This window comes from Sus scrofa, chromosome 1, assembly GCF_000003025.6.
Source record: "Sus scrofa isolate TJ Tabasco breed Duroc chromosome 1, Sscrofa11.1, whole genome shotgun sequence".
In the NCBI taxonomy this organism is placed as follows: domain Eukaryota; kingdom Metazoa; phylum Chordata; class Mammalia; order Artiodactyla; family Suidae; genus Sus; species Sus scrofa.
This window is the reverse complement of record NC_010443.5, coordinates 149,993,773-150,013,484: the sequence shown is the minus strand read 5'-3', so window position 1 is coordinate 150,013,484 and position 19,712 is coordinate 149,993,773.

Below are 19,712 nucleotides of genomic sequence, written 5' to 3'. Positions count from 1 at the left end.
GGGTTAAAGATGCGGCGTTGCCATGAGCTATGGTGTAGGTCACAGATGCAGCTTTGATCCAGCGTTGCTGTGGCTGTGGTGTAGGCTGGCAGCTGTAGCTCTGATTCGACCCCTAGCCTGGGAACTTCCATATGCCACCTATGTGGCTCTAAAAAGCAAAAATAAATAAATAAATAAAAATAGTTTTTTTAAAAAAAACACAGCCAAAACTTCTAACCATATATATACCGAACACATGCACACACACACACACCACACACACACACACACACACACACTGAATAAAACTGATGCCAGGAGATAAAGTAAACATTGAAGGAAAAGGAAAAGAAAAAGTTGTTAGAAATGCATTTGTGTTTGAAATCCTGATGCAGTGAAGTTTACTTTGTACTGAGGAAGACTTTCATCTGTTGACGAAGCGCATTAAATATGCCTCGTACTTGCCTGAGTGTTAACAGAGCCAAGCGACCCGCCGCCAGACTCTATGAGTTGCTTGATAATGATGGCACATCAGGCTGCACACCGTGCACTGCTGCTGAAAATAAACTACCATACGAGGGCCCAATAGGAAGGATGTCACACAAGGTTTTGACAAAACATTATTAACTCTCATAATTTGTTCTCCATAAATAAACTTGTAACGTGTCAAAGGTAAACACTCAATGACTGAAGATGAGTAGGAAACTATTTTGCACTTTTTAGGGTTCCTGAACACCTGATTTTTAAACCCAAGTCATGGTGTTTCCATAAAGGATGAAATCAGAGACAGACTGCCTCAAAAAAAAAAAAAAAAAAGCGGCAAGCAATTCTGCATAGTTTCAAGAGTCCAAAACTCTTTACAATAGAAAATTAATCACCAAATGTGTGTGTTGTGGTTTTGCTTATGTGTGTGATCTCAAAGCTCTTCAAGGCTTTCTCAGTGAGAATCAAACTCAATTGGCAGGGCCCAAGTCTTGTACCATGTTCTTAGAAACAAGGCTCAGTGACTTAACCTCTGCTAGGGCTGTAATCAGAAAAGTGTTCTTACATAAAAAGTCAGGCTTCACATTATAAGACTAAACAGAAGCACACTCTTTGGATTTACAAGTGTACTTCACAAATAGAACAAAAACTATTTACTGTGTCCTTTTTATGTGCAAAGAACTATGCTATACACTCTAGGTGATACGAAAAAGCAAAAGATTTCATCTCTAACCTCAAAAGAATCATGAACAGGAGTTTCTGTTGTGGTACAGTGGAAACGAATCCAACTAGGAACCATGAGGTTGCAGGTTCGATCCTTGGCCTTACTCAGTAGGTTAGGGAACCGCCATTGCCATGAGCTGTGGTGTAGGTCACAGACACAGCTCAGATCTGGTGTTGCTGTGGCTGTGGTGTAGGCTGGCGGCTACAGTTCCCATTAGACCCCTAGCCTGGGAACCTCCGTATGCCACACGAGTGGCCCTAAAAAGACAAAGAGACAAAAAAAAAATCACGAGCAGAGAACAGATGGGTGGCTGCCAGAGGCGGCTCTGGGTGGGGGTGGAAGGGGAGGTAAAATGGTAAAGAGGGTCAAAGGTCCAAACTTCCAGTCATAACACAAGTTAAGTCCTGAGGATGGAATACAGAGCATGGTGACTACAGTTAACCACACTCTACAGTACATTTGAAAGCTGCTAAAAGTGCAGATCTTAAAAGTTTTTTGTTTTTTTGGGGGGTTGGTCTTTTTTTTTTTTTTTTTTTTTTGTCTTTTTAGGGCCACACCCATGGCATATGGAGTTCCCCAGGCTAGGGGTCTAATGGGAACTGTAGCCGCCAGCCTACACCACAGCCACAGCAACACCAGATCTGAGCTGTGTCTGTGACCTATACCAGAGCTCAAGGCAACACAGGATCCTTGACCCACTGAGCCAGGCCAGGGATCAAACCCGCAACCTCATGGTTCCTAGTTGGATTCGTTTCCTCTGCGCCTTGACGGGAACTCTTCTTTTTTTTTTTTTTTTTTTTTTGTTTTAAACAAGTGGCTGCACCTGCGGTACATAGAAGTTCCCAAGTCGGGGTCGAGCCACAGCCACTGTAGAAGCAACGCTGAGTAGTTACACTGTGAGCCACACAATAAGTCCGATTTTAAAAGTTTAACATCATGAGAAAAAAATGTGTCACTCACTTGGTGTGTGATGGGCATTACACTGGACTTGTGGTTACTTTATAATACATGCAAACATGGAACCATGATGTTGTACACCTGAAGCTAACATAATGTTCTATGTCAATGACGCTGCAATGCAAGACATCTCACACGTGTTACAAAAAGCATTTAGATGAAGGATGCTCAAGATACAAGGTTCAAAGAGAAATAAAATAGGACAAGAAAAGTTAAGGTCATGTTTCTAGTGATTGCCTCTGCTCTTTTTAATCTGTGTTCACTGCATACTTCCCAGCCTCGGTTCTGCTAGCTGTTAGGGGCTGAGGAGGCGTAAAGGCAGACCCAGCTGATAGCCTGTGGTCCCTGTAAAGACCCCAGGTATTAGCATTCTTTTATCTTGATACTGGTAATCTCTACTCCAGCTCAACAGGCATCTCTCCAGTAGAACCCCACCTGTTAAGAACAGCCTCCATCCTCCCTCCCGAGCTCTACTTTCTGGAGGGAAGGGTGATTACTCAAAGAAAGATAATCTAAAATCTGATTAGGCTACCCTTTACACATCCACAAAGATCTACATCCTGGGCCAGAACCTGGGTCAGGAATATGCCCTTCCATCTCAGATGGTGTACCTCAGCTCACTTACCGAATAGCTCAAAAAACAATGTAACAGCACCTTGTAAACTGCCAAACATTCTCCAGATGTGAAGAGTAGTCTCTGCTGTACAGAAAATGAGCCTGATGGACACAGACCCAACCCCCAAAGACCCTTCACCCTCATGGATCTTCCATTTGCTTAGATATAAGATCAGGATGATGGGAATTTCCCTGGTGGCCTGGTGGCTAAGGATTTGGTATTGTCACTGCTGTTGTGTGGGTTCTATTCCTGGCCTGGGAACTTCTGTATGCCCTGGGCATAGTGAGAAAAAAAAAAAAAAAAAAAGATTGAGTTCCCACCATGGCACAGTGGGTTAAGAAACCAAATGCAGCAGCTCAGGTCTTTGTGTAGATGCAGGTTCTATTTCTGGCCCAGCACAGTGAGTTAAAAGGATCTGGTATTGCTGCAGCTGTGGCATAGGTCAGTTCAAATTCAATCCCTGGCTCAGGAACTTCCATATGCCCCAGTTGCAGCCATAAAATAAAAATTTAAATTTAAATAAATTTTTTTAAAAGATGGAGCTGATAAGGAGTTGTAAAGATTAGATAGCAAAATGTTTACAAAGCATCTAGCATAAAGCCTGGTGCAAAATGGATTCTCTATTGTTTTCTCTTCTCATGTAGGCCCCAGAACGTTTTGCTCACTGGCTTTCTGATTGTCAACGTTTATAGCCTTCCAGACATAAAGCAGGGACCAGCTTTATTTCAGCACCCTCCCTTCCTTGGCATCTCCAAAATAAACATGGAGCTCTCTTGGTTCAGTGCTATGGAACCTAAGTGCTCATAACATGGAAACATAGAGACAGCATCAAAATTTTCAGGCCTCAACTTGCTCTCTTGAGGACCCCACTGCCATAGCCAGATGATAGACTCTTTAGGATGAGTCCCCAGACTCTGAAATCCTCACCCTCATCTACCCCAGGTCACCCCATAGTGTAGGGTAATCATGGCTCTGAAGGGTGCTGGGGTCGGGGAAATGTGGAAACCGATCACTGGTGTGTCCACAATCTGTGTGTCCTGAGAGGGAAAGACAGCCAGGTGTTCAACATCCATCGCTTAAACAGACGCTGTTCACAGGTATGCTGATGCTAATTCTGAAACTTTTGGGATTTTGAAGGGCAATCAAAGACGCTGGGGGAAGATCTGGCACCATCCCTAACTCCTGTTTCCCAGATGCAGAGCCTGGTCTCAATCTAATTGGGAAAATTCATTCCTAACTACACACTAAATCAACTCTCCTGCTATCTGTCCAAGTGGTTCCTCAAAAAATACATGTCTTGGAAATACTGCACATATTAAAGGTATAATTTTTATGGGCAAGGGTACATTGTGAATAATACTGTGAATAATATTGTGAATTATAGAATCCCAAACCAAAATGTGACTCTGGGAATAATTTGGCAGAGGTATGAAAATTTCCCTCAGTGTTGAGCTTTGTATTTTGTAGTCATGCATCACCCATTTCTCTCTGGGTAATTACAACTTTGTTTGTCTCATCATTACCAACCAAAAGTCGCTCTTCTTTAATTGGATATTAAACATGTAGTCACAGTCCAGAGAATGCATAAATGCTTTTCATAATGTTGGTCATCTGGAGCTCCAGTATATTAATTTCTGGCACAGCATTTGAGGTTTGATTGAAACTGCAGAAGTGACATTTGTATTTAGTTGATTTGAAGGATTTGTAGGACCAAGGACATTTGGAGTTTATCTTCAGCAATGAGCACCCAGTTGCCTTTCTGGGACAGGAGGCAGTGACCGCAGCCTGCCAGACAGTCCACAGCCCACTTCGACAATGTCAAAGCACAATATGGCTTTCTGAGCAAACCAACAAGACGGAGATAGAGGAAGGAGTAAGAAGCAAAACTGGTTTGAAACAAATTAAGCTGGGACACTCTATCAAATGGTTATGGTAAACTTATTTCTAAAACCTGATTTGGATGTGGTCACAGTCTCAGATGAAGATGTGGATTTGTATCCAGTGAAGAGGGACTAGGAAACACAGAGATGGCAACAGAGAACCTAAAGGCAAGGAAGCCATTGCTAATTACAGGTGGCTCAGTGGACAGTGAAGTTCAGTGAAGCAACACCAGCCCCATAGAACCAGTGAGGCACAAGGGACCTTTCCCTAACCCTGAGGTCTACTCGCCACGTGACCATTGTGGGGGCCCCAAGTACAAGGGGCACTAACAGAACCCACCTCAAGATCACACCGTTGGACAGTGAGTGTGACCCAGGTTCCCAGGCCACACACACACACACACACACACACACACACACACACACACGGCCCTCCCTCACTGATATCCCAGGGTGATAAAGTGTGCGAATGAAGAGAGACAAGGAAAGACATTTAGTCTCTGCTTTACCCCCTGTTTTACCTAGTTTTCCAGGAATTCTCGTACCATTCACTATCTAAAAGATTCTATCTCTAATTTTGCACAACTCAAACCGAGGCTGGAGCCACTCTCGTGAAAACACTTTGCTTGGAAGCTGTTTGACTTAAAACTGTATTTCCCAAAGTATGTGGTGTGGAGCTCATGTCCTATGGGATATTAATTGTTGTTATTTGGGAGAAAAAATAAAGGTTGGATGATATCAATTTATGAGAGCAAAGACTGCTTGTCTGTCTTGTTCACAGCTGTTTTCTGAGGTCTGGTGGAAGACTTGACAAGCTCTCAACTAAGTATCTGTTGTATTAATAATGATCAAAACCCAGAAAAACACTAGAATGAAATTACATAATATTAAATATATGTCTTTATTAAAACTTTTCTCAGAACCTATTAATTAATAAGGTACATAGTAAACCTTTAAGAAGTAATCAAGTTGGCATATTTCCCAACTATAATGTACCACAGAAACCTTTTCTTTCAGATTGTCTGATGAGACTAGTATTAAACAGAGCATACTAGGAGTTCCTGCATGGTACAGCAGGTTAAGAATCCGACTGCAGGGGCTCAGGTCACCACAGAGGTGTGGGTTTGATCCCTCGCCCAATGCAGTGGGCTAAAAGGATCCAGTGTTGCCTACAGTTAAGGCACAGATCACAGCTGCAGCTCAGATTCAATCCCTAGTCAGGGAACTTCCATATGCCATGGATGTGGCATTAAAAAAAAAAAAGTAAGTAAAGAGAGTGCACTAAATTCAAGGGATTTAAATTCCAAGGACTGTGCTTCTCTAGGCAAAATACATACACCATTTTTAATAGTACCTTGAATAGTGATGATTAGCTCTGAAGCTACATGCTTCCTAAACAACATCCTAAAATTATCTTTTTTGTACATAAGCCATTCCAGGACTGTGTCAACCTATAGACAGAAAAAGACCACAGAAGACCATGTGTGTCTGCGCGTGTATATGTGTGTGTGGTGTGTGTGAGTACATGTATGTGTGTGTACATCACATGCCTATGGGAGTCTGTGTATGTATGCTGTGTGTCTGGTGTGTGCATGTATGTATGTGAATGTGTGTATACATCACACGCCTATGTGTGTCTGTATATGTATGTGTATCTGTGTCTGTTGTGTGTGTACATGAGTGTGTGTATGAGTGCATACATTGCATGCCTGTGTGTCTGTGTGTAATTGCTGTTTTCACTTCATTGTCCTTAATGAATCAACAATGAAAGTAAATGACATCTACTGGTGAGTAGCAACCAGAGCTTTAGAAATGCTTTCTTTCAAGATACTGACCGAAGGGCAGGATGTATTGGCAGGGTTGGGGGTGGCACTGGGCCATACGGAGAAAAGCTCTGGGCTGGAAGAAACAGGATTCCAACCCAGTTCTGGCTGGTTGGTGGTAAAGCCTGAGGCGAGGCCTGCAGAGTTTCACCTTCTCATCTGTGAAACACAGCAGCCCAACTCCATGATGTCGTCCAGCTGACCTCACTACTCCAAGGTTCTGATCTCCACTCCCTATTTCAACAGCCACATCTGTGATGGGTTAGAGACATGTCCCCTTAACCCTCTGGAATGCCTGTTTTTGGGTATATACCAAGAATCTGACACAGTATAACCTTTTTTTTTTTTTTTAACAGAGTAGGGCAGGATCTGGGTAAAAAGTTTTGTCACATTTTCAAATGATAGCTTAACTTCCTTCAAAACTATCTATTGAAAATTTTTTAAAAAGACGTATTTCTTCGATAGAGAATTATAGAGTTTTTCAAGTCAGCCTATCTCAAGAGGATCTTCTTTTGAAATCTAGGCAATAGCGGTATTCCTTTCCTGCCAAATTCAAATGCCATTCTGCATAGAGTGAAAAGATTACCAGCTGAGTTATGAAATTCATTTTTTTACTTATGAAAAGCCTCTTATAAAAAATTCAGAACTATCTTCAGCTAATTTGAATTCATGGGACCTGCACAGTTCATATTTAAAAAATAAATAAGTAAATCCAGGAGGAAGAGAACTCATTATCCATACTTATAATCGAGTCTTAATGATGATAAAACATAACCATTTCAGGGATTTATTACCACATCAAAAGAAGTAGTGTGGGTCATGCAGCAGTTACAGCTGGGAGACAGTATCCCCAGCGTGGAACCTGGGTGCTGAGGGTGCAACCAGGACCAGCACTGGCTGCCAGCAGCAGGAATCTCCAGCACCCCATCCACCACCCCAGCACACACCTACTGACTCACATCCTCTGGGTCTGACTGTACATGCCTAATCTGACCATGGCATCCATTCTGCATCCTCTTCTGTCTGAAACACCAACTTCCATCTGACTCCAGCCCAGTGCTCAACTGGGGCCCAGCCAGGCCATCACAGTTCTTCCTTGGAGGTCAAAGACAATCTATTCTCCCTTCTAACGTCACTATGGCCCACCAGCCTTGTGATGTCACTTGCTTTTGGCAAGTCATAATCTCTCTGGGCTTCAATTCTGTCATCTGCAAAGTGCGGACAGTAATACACAAACTGATTTCAAGGACCGAAATGGTAAATTCAAAGCACTCTACAAATTTAAATTGTTTTTTCCTTGGATCCTTAAACAAGCCTGATAATAGCCCTTTAATCTAAGGGACTCTAAAAAACTGGAAAATTACTCAGAGATCTGTGGTTCTCTCCATCCTAACGTAGCCAGTGATGCAGGGCAGTGAATGTCAAGTGTAACTTCAACATCAATCCCAACAGCCTTGGGAAACGGGCAGCTCTGAGGTCACTCAAGGCCCTTGAAGAAAGCCTCCAGCAAGTAGGGACTGGATGATGAATTTGTCCCCGCCCAGGACACTGCTAGAGGCCTGAGGCTGGGGCACAGGAACAGGATGAAGGGAGAGGACAAGGCACTGCCACAAGCCTCAGCAGAAATGCTGCCAAGTGCCGAGATCTACCAGCCTAGTGATTGCAGGCTGCAGCAGAACCGAGCCTTCAGCCATCAGGAGCTCTGCCCTTGCCTAGGCCTGTCCTGATTCATTAAGAGGTTGATGATCTGCTTTTCAGGTTGGGGAGGAGTCCCACTGTTTCCTGACCTGCCACTCTGAGGGTCTTAGAAGTCCCAAGACCGTCTGAACACCTGTGGCTCACTCTCACTATCAAAGTATTCGGAGGAACCCACTTGCCACCCACCTGCACCACTGGCTCTGGGCTCAGGGAAAAGGTGCCTGCCTTCCCTGTTCTGTCCTCAGAGACAGCCCTTCCCTCTGAATTAGAGCAGTTCCCTTTTTCAGAAAAGAATTCCTCCATGTGGGGGAGAGCTCAGATCAGTAAGGGGTGGGATCCCAGAAAACCCTGCCTTTGTGATGCTCTACTGGGTCTGACTACTTTTCCCAGGCCCCACACAGCAGAAAAGAGACTAAGCCCATGCTTGTGGTAGAGCAGGGCATCCCGCCCACCTCTCCAGAGGTTTTCTGGACAGCGACGTGCCAGGACTATGGTCACAGGTGTCCCCACCCAGACTCTCTTCTCAGGCAACACCTGGGATTCAGGCCTGGCATCCTCTCCCTGGCCAGCCCACCTGTCCAAGAAGAGGAGGATGCTGAGGTGTCAGCCTGAGGTTGGAGCCTTCTCTTCTTTCAGCATTCTTCCCCTGTTTTGCTGTTCCTTTGTCCTCCAAGCATTTTCCAGGTGGTGGATTTGAACACCTGCCCTTACATATCCATCTTTTCCAAAACAGTGCCTCCTGCCCTGCAGTTCTGTTCTGACCAGCCCTGTGTCTCCTGTGTCTCAGGTCTTGCCGTGGTCAGTCCTGGTTCTGAGGACTGACTGGTCGATAAGATTTAAATCTTAATCAGGGCTCGCAAAACAAGGCCTCCTGAGACCTGCATCTTGCTCAGGGCCATTCCTCACACTCCCAGTGACACTTCAGTAAGGTGGGCTGAGATATTTTTATATCAGGGTGGCGGATTTGCACTAAGCCACGCATGTTCACACAGCCCCTGTGATGAACGCCTCAAGTTCCTGAGAAAAGAGCAGAAAACTTCCCATGGCAGTTAAGTACTGAGAGAGGAAAGGCAAGGGGCTGTCCTCTCAACCGCCATGGGCATTTCATTTTCACCTAAAAATAGATGTTTAGAAATGAAGGGAAGATAGAACATATTTTAGGCACTGTTAGAATAAAGAAACAATTGGAAAGAATCTTACAATTTTCTACCAGAACACAAGAAGAAAACTAAATGTTTACTTCCAGACATTACAAGATATGACGGTATTTAGGAGCCAAGGGTAAGAATTTACGGTAACTGTTTTATTCGAAACCAGCCGGTAGAACGGTCTACATTTGAATTCCAGAACTTCACTGCACAACTTTCTAAGAATAACACACCTCCAGCTCCACAATCGTGGATTTAACAGCAGCATGAAACCAGCTCAGTGGCAGGTAGACTTTTCAGAGGAGGAAGCTGACACTGCTGGCCATGTTTATACTCCAGTGAACAAAAGCAAAAGGAAGATTTCTGACTCCTCTGTTTCTTGACTTGTAGATGATGTTTGTTCTGTGGCTGATGACACCTGAGTTGTGGTAGCCTTCCTAATAGAACCACCTAACAAGTTCATTTAATGTTTCACATTTCAGGGAACAAGTCATTTTGAAACCTCTGTGGATCTACAATGGATAAACTGCGAGGCAGAAGACAGAAGGCTAATTACTAGGTTAATCTTCGGTTTTGCAAATACAGAGGAGGGAAAACAGGGAAATGGATGAGATGGAAACTCAGGAATTAATCAACAACAGATGTACATTAAGTTCAATCAGAGGTGGTGGGTTATGTCCACAACTGTCTGTCAGGGGGAGGGAGTCAGTTCTGATTATTAATTTACTTAAAATTAATTCAAGATACAAACAGCTGCAGTTCAGGCCCACAGAACAAGGTTGATGGAAGATGACAGAAAGTCATGAGGCTGGGGGAAGAGGCTGAGTCCACAGAGGGGGCTCTCACCCCTGCCACACAACAGACCCTCAGGATCACCTTCCCTCCACATTCTGAGCTTACAGAATGGATTTGCTAAGCGCATTTACAACATTCATGTTCTTTTCTTACTTTGGTCCTTTGTTAATTTCACGTCACCCACAGTCTCTTGCAGGGGAGGAACCAAACCCAGTTCAGAATAGGGCTGGGCTGGTCTCACCCAGCAGGTGAAATGAAATGAACCCCGCCAAAATGTGAGGAGCTCTGGGGATAACTGGTTCATTCACTTACTCTTTCATCCCATAGATAATTCTGGGAGAGCCTGGATAAACCCAAATCATCAATCATTGCCATAAGGAAGATACTTAAAACACTGTCAGAGCTTCCAGAATGGAGATCAACAAGGAGGTGATATCGGACCTCACTTATTTCCCACTCCCTGAAATCCTTCTGGATGTCACCCTACCCCTAGGCCACCTCTGCTCATTCCTTTTTCATCTACTTTCAGAGTACCCTATCTGGAGCACTTCATCTCTGACAAAGCACTTATCAGCTCCTACTGTAATTATTTTAACATGCCCTCAGGCCCTTAAGTGGCCAAATATACCATGAGCTCTCTGTGGGGAGGGAAATGTAAAATGAATCTTGCTTTGCTACATGCCCAACACAAAACTCATCACACGATAGGTCCTAATTCGTTCCTTGGATACATGAATGGTGGAATTTGTGAGTGTCCCACCTCTCTCTCTCTCTATCCACCTTCTCTAGGCTCAAACGGTAACTTACTAAAGGGTCATCTTAAACACTGACTTTTTAAAATTATGTTGGTCATAAGATTAACACCTAAAGAGTAATTTATTCTCTAAAATTTTTTTCAATTTAAAGTGAATGACTTCAACTTTTCATTTTCCCAATCAGCTTCCTTTTCTTAAATGTTTGCTGATTTTGCTAGCTGATGTGTGTGGTCTTCTGAGAACCACCTCCAAGTTCACCATAACGCACACCTCTTATGCTCAACCTCCCAGGCCTACAGACCACCTTTCTCTGCAACTATGGTGGCAGAAACAGGCTCCTAGCAGATGCAGACTGAGGACAATGACAGTGCCCCACACCAGCTGCCCCTGCATAGGTCTTGCTCTCTGAAAGTGTATGGTTTGCTGGGAACTTGCTCACAGCAGCCCCTAAAGAGGGATGTGTCACTTGACCAGTGGCAAATATGAGCCAGCAGACACACAATCCCCTCTTATATGGCTCAGATAATTCTGAGGCACCTTCTACAAGGCTGCTCAGGTTGGCCTAGCTCCCCGAGTACACAACAGTGACCAGCTTGGTAAAAACAAGCTTGGATTGGCTTTCCAACTACCTGATTCTATTTCCCAGTCCCTGTTCCTGTTTAGGAACCACTTTCCATAAGACACCTCCTGTTTGCCAGCCCTGGTCTCAGCTCTGCTTAGGAGAACCCAGTCTAAGTCACGCCAAAAAGGGAGCTGAACCTCCCCAGTGGTTTCCACAGTTGGGACACAAGTTTCCAGTGCCCTTTTCTTTTTTTCTTTTTTTTGCTTTTTAGGGCTGCACCCGAGGCATATGCCAAGCTCCCAGGCTCGGGGTTAAATCAGAGATACAGCTTCCAGCCTCCACCACAGCCACAGCAACAAGGGATCCAAGCCGTGTCTGTGATCTACACCCCAGTTCATAGCAATGCCAGATCCTTAACCCACTGAGTGAGGCCAGGGATCAAACCCGCATCTTCATGGATACTAGTTGGGCTCATTTCTGCTGAGCCACGACAGGAACTCCAGTGCCTTCTCTTCAACAATTTCAAAGCAATTTTTCAAAATAAAACTCCATTATCAATATCCTTCCAGTAATTTCCCAAGCTTTTTTTCCTCTATGTTTCATCATGTATCCAAAGTCCCAATGCAAATTATTTATGACAAAGGAAAAAAAAACTATACTGCTATCATTAACTGACAAAGTTGAGGGTTGAAAGAGAGAATGTATGTTTAGTGGAGAATAGAGCAGCCAATCTTGCACTTCATAGTCTTGGAAACAATAAAGGAAGTTTAGAATTAAAAAACAAGCCCCCCAGGTCTTTCAATTACCCTATCATGTGATTGCTGTCTATTAGGGGAAGGGTAGGAAGGAGAGAGGCTGGGAGGATAGAGATTCTCCTCAAGGCTCAACAAGGAATGAGGGCTCTGTGGTCCTGTGTGCTGGGGAGGGACTTGCAAAAAACCCCTTAGCTTGCACAAATTATTTCTTCTTAGTTAAGCTGACCTAAGCAGGTTAATAAATATCACCCAATGCATTTCCCAATAAAAACATGCACTGTAAACCATGTTTTCCCAGGAGGGAGAGACTTAAGCAGATGGTCCAAGAGAAAGCTGAAAGAGGGTCAAAGGGAAGCAATATAGCCATGCTGTGAATGTTGTCTGAATCTTAGAAGAGAATGAAAACCAAAGATCAGGAAACACTCCCATCCTTAGACTTGAGTGTTTCCTTAGTTTGCTCTTTGGAGCCAAGTGGGAATCTAATCAACTTTCTGCAGTAGAAACAACAAGTCAGGCACAAGGAACTAGGCAACAAATCAGCCCTGCTGGCAGGAGGTCAGAGGGCATGCTCACTGGGTGTGTCACCTCTGGGTGGCACCACCCCAAATGACCAAGCCACACCAGCCAGGACCATCTGAGGTCGCCATGCCCATTCAAAAGGATTGCTGGTTGTTCTTATCCTATGTGGGGATAGGTTCCTGAAACCTCCAGTTCAAGACCAGCAACACACACACACACACACACACACACACACCCCTGGCCCATGGAAGGGAAACAACACATATAATCAATGTCTGTGTTTGAAGGTCTTATGTCCGAGGAAACTGTCAAAATAAGGCAGTTTTTCAGAAGTCTAAACATCCTTTTTACCTTTTTTACTTCTTTCATTAACTGTGTTGTTTTCTCCATCTTTTTCAGGACATTTTCTTAATAAAGGGTCATACTAGATGCAGATTTATTGCTTACAGAAACAATTATATACTTTAAGTATAAAGGATATCATAGCAATAAAGAAACAACTGGTTTATCTAATTGTCTCTCTACTCTTTATTCTGCCCTTAGGTTAAAAAAAAAAAAAAGGAGGAAAGAAAAGGTATAATCCATTTCTTTCTTCACAAATCTAAGGAAAATGCAACTACTTCATTAGATGAGACACAGCTGTCTCCACGTAGCCATGCATTTTCTTTCCTTCTGGAACTCAAACTCCATAAACGGGACTGTGCTATAAAGAATTCAGAAGAATAAGTCATACTATTCCTATTTGTCACCAATTTTTATAGCTGAATTGGGAATCAGAAAAGAAGAAAATGCTCCTTTGCTTTTATATCTCACTCCACTGGCATTTTTACCATTCAGGTATGGTTCAACGATGATAAAGAAAAACTACACATAAGTTCTTTCCAAAATGATGGTAAGAATTTATACATCAGTACTTTTCAGTTTTTCAGGTGTTTTCCATCTGCTAACCTTGTTTTTCTTAAAACCAAATAATTTTCCCAAACCATCTTTAATCTAGGACTTGATCATCAATATAGAAAACCTAATTATCTAAATGACAAACAGTCTTTGATGGCAATGCCAGACTCTACTGGTTTAATTAATGAACAGAGAACATAAACAAGCTTGTTAACATGATTTCCCTCATTCAAGTAAATGACAGCACAGTCCGCCAGCAGGAGACAACCAGAAACTAAAATGTCCTGCATTCCAACGTGGTTCAAGCACTGTCCTGAGATAGAAAAGGACAACCAAGGAGTTTACAGTCAAGCAGAGAAAAGACACACATATTCAGGTGTGATGAAATATAATGAAAATGTGATGACCTTATGTAAGGGAAACTCATTTTTTAACACCATATGAATTTCTAACCTAACTGACTTAGAATACCAATTGCCAATAAAAAGGGGTGTTTGATCCTGGTTCCCAGAGAGTATCAAGGACCTCAGTAACTTCTGTGTAATAAAAAGCCTTTTCCTGCTCCATGTCACCATCCTGGCAAAAGCCAGAGTGAACACATTATCTCCCCCATCCTCTGAGGCTGATGAAAGGCCCCCCCAGTCACAAAGAGATACCACCCTGCACAGATGGAGGCTCATTCTCTTGGAAGAAGCAATTACTGGCCAACTGGTATTGGATGCCCTGACACAAGCCGGTAATTATTCAGAAATATAATTGCTCTGGACAAAGGAAAGACTAATAGACAACACAAAGCTAAGATGATGAAGAAAAACCAACTGGTCTTAGACTAAGATGGATGATTTTCCCTAGTTTTTTCTTGGGAGGAACTGGAAACAGCATCACAGCCCCACAGCAGTGCAAGCCTCTTTAGAGCCCTACAACACGCCAGCGGTTTCCCAAGTTTCTGTCCATCTTAAATACACACACACACACACACACACACACACACACACACTCATACATGTGTACAGCTACAATTACGCCTAGGTTAACTGAGTAAACATCTCTATGTCTGATCCTATAGTAGAGTTTCAGTCAATCTCAATAACATTTTGATATCTTCATAATATCCTGAATTAAAGGATCTCCTTCAGTCTCTGTTTTAGCCATTTTTGTGACTTTGTGAACACAGATTAACATGAGCAATGAAGAGTCTGGTAAACAGCACCCTTTTAACATATTTGAATTTAAAGACTCATTAAATTCCCACAGTACATGCAGGAAGAGAGAAAAATCTGAATTAGTATGTGGGTAGAAACATTTTATTTGAAAAACCCCATTTGTGGGAACAAACCTCTTTGAAGTCAGGAAGTAGAATGTGAAGGCTTCCTAAGTACCCTTCAAGCTCCGCTGGTCTTACAACAGCTGAGGACTTTTTGTCCAGATCCTTCACCAAGTTTCTAGGTGACCTTTGAGAGTTTAGCAAGCCACCCTTTAAAACCTAGTGATCAAATATCAACAAAGACTTATGAAAAAAAACTGTAATTACAATGTATACATGTAAGGATAACCTGACCCCCTTGCTGTACAGTGGGAAAATAAAAAAAAAAAAAAAAAACAAAGACTTACGATACTGAAATCCACTTTTATCCAGGATAGGAAATACCTGATCCAAAGTCATCCTGCATCTTGATAATCTAAAATTATAGAATATGATGGAACAGCTGTCATATTTTTAACCAAAGCAGGGAAAGCACACAATATACTATTTTCTTCCTGAAGGGTTACTGGTTTTTTGGAGGGCAACTGGTGCCTTCAAACGCCCAAAAAATAAATGATAAAGTACCTCTGATGCCACTCCTGAGGTTTGTCCCTTTGTCCTGTGATGCATGGATTTGCAAAATAGAAGCCCCAGGAAAGCCACAAGCACTGACTAGGGAGTAGATGTTGCTGCCATCAGCAAGGAGAGAATGAAAGATACAAATATTAATGTCAAAACCCAGATTCATTATGCTGCCTGACCAAGGGCTTCTGCCTAAAAATTAGTTCGCTAAAGAAAACAGGGTTCCAATAGGAAAGCATTTTCAGAAGTGACAGGTTATTTTTTTAACCACAGCCAGTTTCATGCAAATAGAACACCAGGGGTCTCATTGGTCTAATGCCCACAATTATCTTTCCGGGAAAACATGGATCCTTTTTTTTTTCTTCAAAATTAAAAAAGCTTTTTGCTGGATATGTAATTTTTTTGCTTTTATTTTTCCCTTAGGGCTGCACTTGCAGCATATGGAAGTTCTCAGGCTAGGGGTCAAATTGGAGCTGCAGCTGCCGGCCTACATCACAGCCATAGCGACATGGGATCCCAGCCATGTCTACGACCTACAGCAATGCCGGATTCTTAACCCACTGAGTGAGGCCACGGATCGAACCTGCATCTCTATGGATACTAGTCGGATTTGTTTCCGCTGAGCCACAACGGGAACTCCCCAGATACATAATTTTTTTCAGCCATCTCAAAGCATGCGGAAGTTCTGGGGCCAGGGAGCAAACCACGCCACAACAGTGACAACACCAGATCCTTAACCTGCTGAGCTACCAGGGAACTCCAATGAATACATAAATTGAACATAATCATGATAAAATTTTCAAGCAATACATAAAAGTTGAAATAAGTACAAGTGACCTAAAAAGCCACCATTCTCAAAGAACCACCGTTAACATATGGTGGACATATTTCACACATCTCTCTATACACTCACATATGCAACAGATGAACACACACAAAAGGAATTACATCATATACAATGGTTTTATGTGTCTGGCTTTCCCCCTCCAAACTCGTTGTTTGTATTTTCAAAAAAAAGACAAAATACACTTTGCAAGTATTTTTCTAGGTCATCACTTGTCTAATTTCATTTCATATGTGGTATTTTTCTTTTATAACTTCTGGATTTCTGTCTTAGAAAGCTATCCTTAGTTCCTAGTCATTTAAATTATCTTTTAAGTCTTTTTAATGTTAAGTTTTGAAATCATCTGAAATTTTGGTTTTGTGTATGAGATATGAGCTTAATTTTATTTCCATTAGTGCTCTAAACATTTGTTAAGGAAATAAATAAAAATTTTTTGAAATGCTAACTTTGTCACATATTAAGTTCCCATATATCTGTGATCTATTTATGGTTCTCTGTTACTTTTATCCTATTTGGGTCCATGTAATACATTTTAATATCTGGCATTATTTTCTTTTTTATTTTCAGATATTTATCTTTCATAGGGAGTTTGTATCTAATTAAAAATGCAGTTCTCATTAGGTTTAATTACCTGTACAAATTCTAGAGGAATTTGATTAATAATGTTCAGTAGTTAAACATTCCCATCCATGAACAAGGTAGACATTTGTGCTTGTTCAAAACATTTTATTTACCCCTCAAAATTTTTGTGATTATTTTTCATCTTGATTCTTTATTAAAGCAATTCCTGAATATCTCATAGCTTTTGTTATTATTGTGAATTAAAACTTTTACATTATTGTGAATTAAAACTTTCACATTTCCATGTTTAGCTGGTAAGTACTAATGATTAAGAAACTATTGATTTTTATGTTAATCTTACATTCATTTTTTTAATTCAAGCTTTCTGAATTTTCCTTTTATAAAATCCTATCTTCAGCCAAATGAAATATTTTGCTTTTTCTTTTCATTCTTTAAGAAACAGGAGTGTCCAGAATGGGTCCAATATTCATTCTGGGGTCTCTCCCTTCCCTCAGCAAGAGTGGCTGCACCAGAGCATAGTTGGAAGCTTCCTCTCTGGAGCTGAGGTCACTGTAAGGCCCACAGGGACCAAGGTCCACACCTTCATCAGGATCCCCAGATGCAAGCCAGCCAACTGGACTTCCCAGAAGCTGCTGGGGGCACTTGTCAGTCTGCATCCAGACCACTTGGTTTCAAATGGCCTTTGTATCCTCCCACTGATAAACCTACTCTCTCATGTTCATCCTCAGGGACAAGGATTCACAAAATAGGAGAGTCCCTCTACTGGAATGCAACCTGTGCCCATGCCCAATAGATGCCCCAAGTCCATCGCAGCTCTCCAGGATGAGAAACTGGGGGACTGCATGCATCTCTCTTACAAATGCTCGATTTTGAATTTTCCCTTTTATCAATAAAACCTACTCTTTAACTAATACTATGAGACAAGTGGAATTCATCCTCAGCCTCCTCTAGGACAGGAGGTAGCCCAGAAGGGGTCCTGCCATGAGGATGCTTTATTTTCAAACCTGTATAGCAACTGTTTCATTTTTTTTTTCTCCTGCAAAATTTAGTAGAATCTCTAGAACAATTATATTTTCATTTATTTGTTCATTTTCAATTATTCATCAAAAAATAAATAATTTTGTCTCTGGTTAGAAATCACTCTGACTTTACATTTCAGTTACTGACAATGCCAAGAGATTTCAATACACGAAATTTCTATTTAATTGTATATTACTCAGCATTTTTATTTGATCAATACAATAAAATTAAAGAGCATTTTAGTATTAGGTAAAATATTTCTGATGCCTTCTCATATTGATTCTCTCCTCCAGTTTTTGATAAACTATATTGATGTATTTCCTGATATTGAACCTTCCTTGCACTCCTTGAAAAAAGCCCAACTTGGTCATTATACAATTCTTTGCATTCTATTTGCTAACACTTTATTTTAATTTTTCATATCTCTATTCAAAAATAAATTGACCTACATTATTTTCCTTGTACTTCTTCTACATGTTTGGTATTTAATTTTTACAGCCTTCAAACACAAATTTGAAATCTTTCCATCTTTATATTAATCTGGGTTAATGTAAGGAACTTTGGACTTATCTTTTCTTCAAATGTTATATAGAACTTGGACATGAAACAATCAATTCTTGGGGTTTTTAATAATAGATTTTTTTCCCTTTTTTTTAGGGCCACACTGGCCACATATGAAAGTTCCCAGGCTAGGGGTCAAATCGGAGCTACAGCTGCAGGCCTACAGCCCAGCCACAGCAACTCACGATTTGAGCCTCATCTGCAACCTACACCACAGCCCATGGCAATGCTGGATCCTTAACCCACTGAGCAAGGCCAGAGATAGAACTTGCAACCTCATGGATACTGGTCAGATTTGTTTCTCCTGAACCACAATGGGAACTCCCATAATAGATTTTAATCCCACTTCTAATATCTTCTAGAGTCTATTTGAATTTCCTATCTCCTCATTCCAAATTATTGATATTTATTATTTGCTAGACAATCATCAATTTCCCCTAGGTTTCCAAATTGTTGTGAAGTAGTATTCTTTTATAATTACTTTTACTTCTTCTGTTTTTCTTTCCTCTTTCTTAATCTTGTATAATTTTGATCTTTTTACATAGAGAACTCATGTATTTTATTCTGTTTTTCAAAAAATGAGATTTTTCACTTATCTTTAGTACAAGTTTCTCCTATATTTCAAATATTTGTATTTGCTCATTGTTTTCCTAGTTTCTTTTGTTAACTTAATTCTAATATAATTTATCAAATGAGCATAAATGCCTATGTTCTTAACCTATACTGTTTATTCATCAAGACATGTAGAGCCAATACTTTTACTGTATTTTTGTGTTATATAATCTTCTTTACATTTTTTTATAGATTTCTTCATTGATCTCATGTTACTTAAGATGTGTTCTATAGTTTTATTATTGATTTATAGTTTCATTTGATTATTGTCAGAGATTGTGTCTTATAAAGTGTCTTGGTTATTTGGTTATATTTTCCTATGGTTAGTGCATGACCAATTTGTTAATGATTCCTTAGATAGAACAAAGAAAAAAAAATTATATTCTTAGTCAAAAGATTTAAATTATATATTCAAATGTATTTTATTATTAAATTTCTCTCTGACCTTACTTATATTTTACCTACTAAACCTGGATCTGAAAGAAGGACATTAAAACCTCCCACTGTTTTAATCAAGCTCTTGTGGCACTTCAAAAGTTTTTGTTTATTATTTAGTTATTTTGTTGATGAGTGTGAATAAGGTTAGGAATTTATTTTTAATGAATGGGCACTTTATCATTGTAAAATGTCCCTCTTTGCTGTTGTTAGTCCTTTTATCCTTAAATTGCACCTTACTT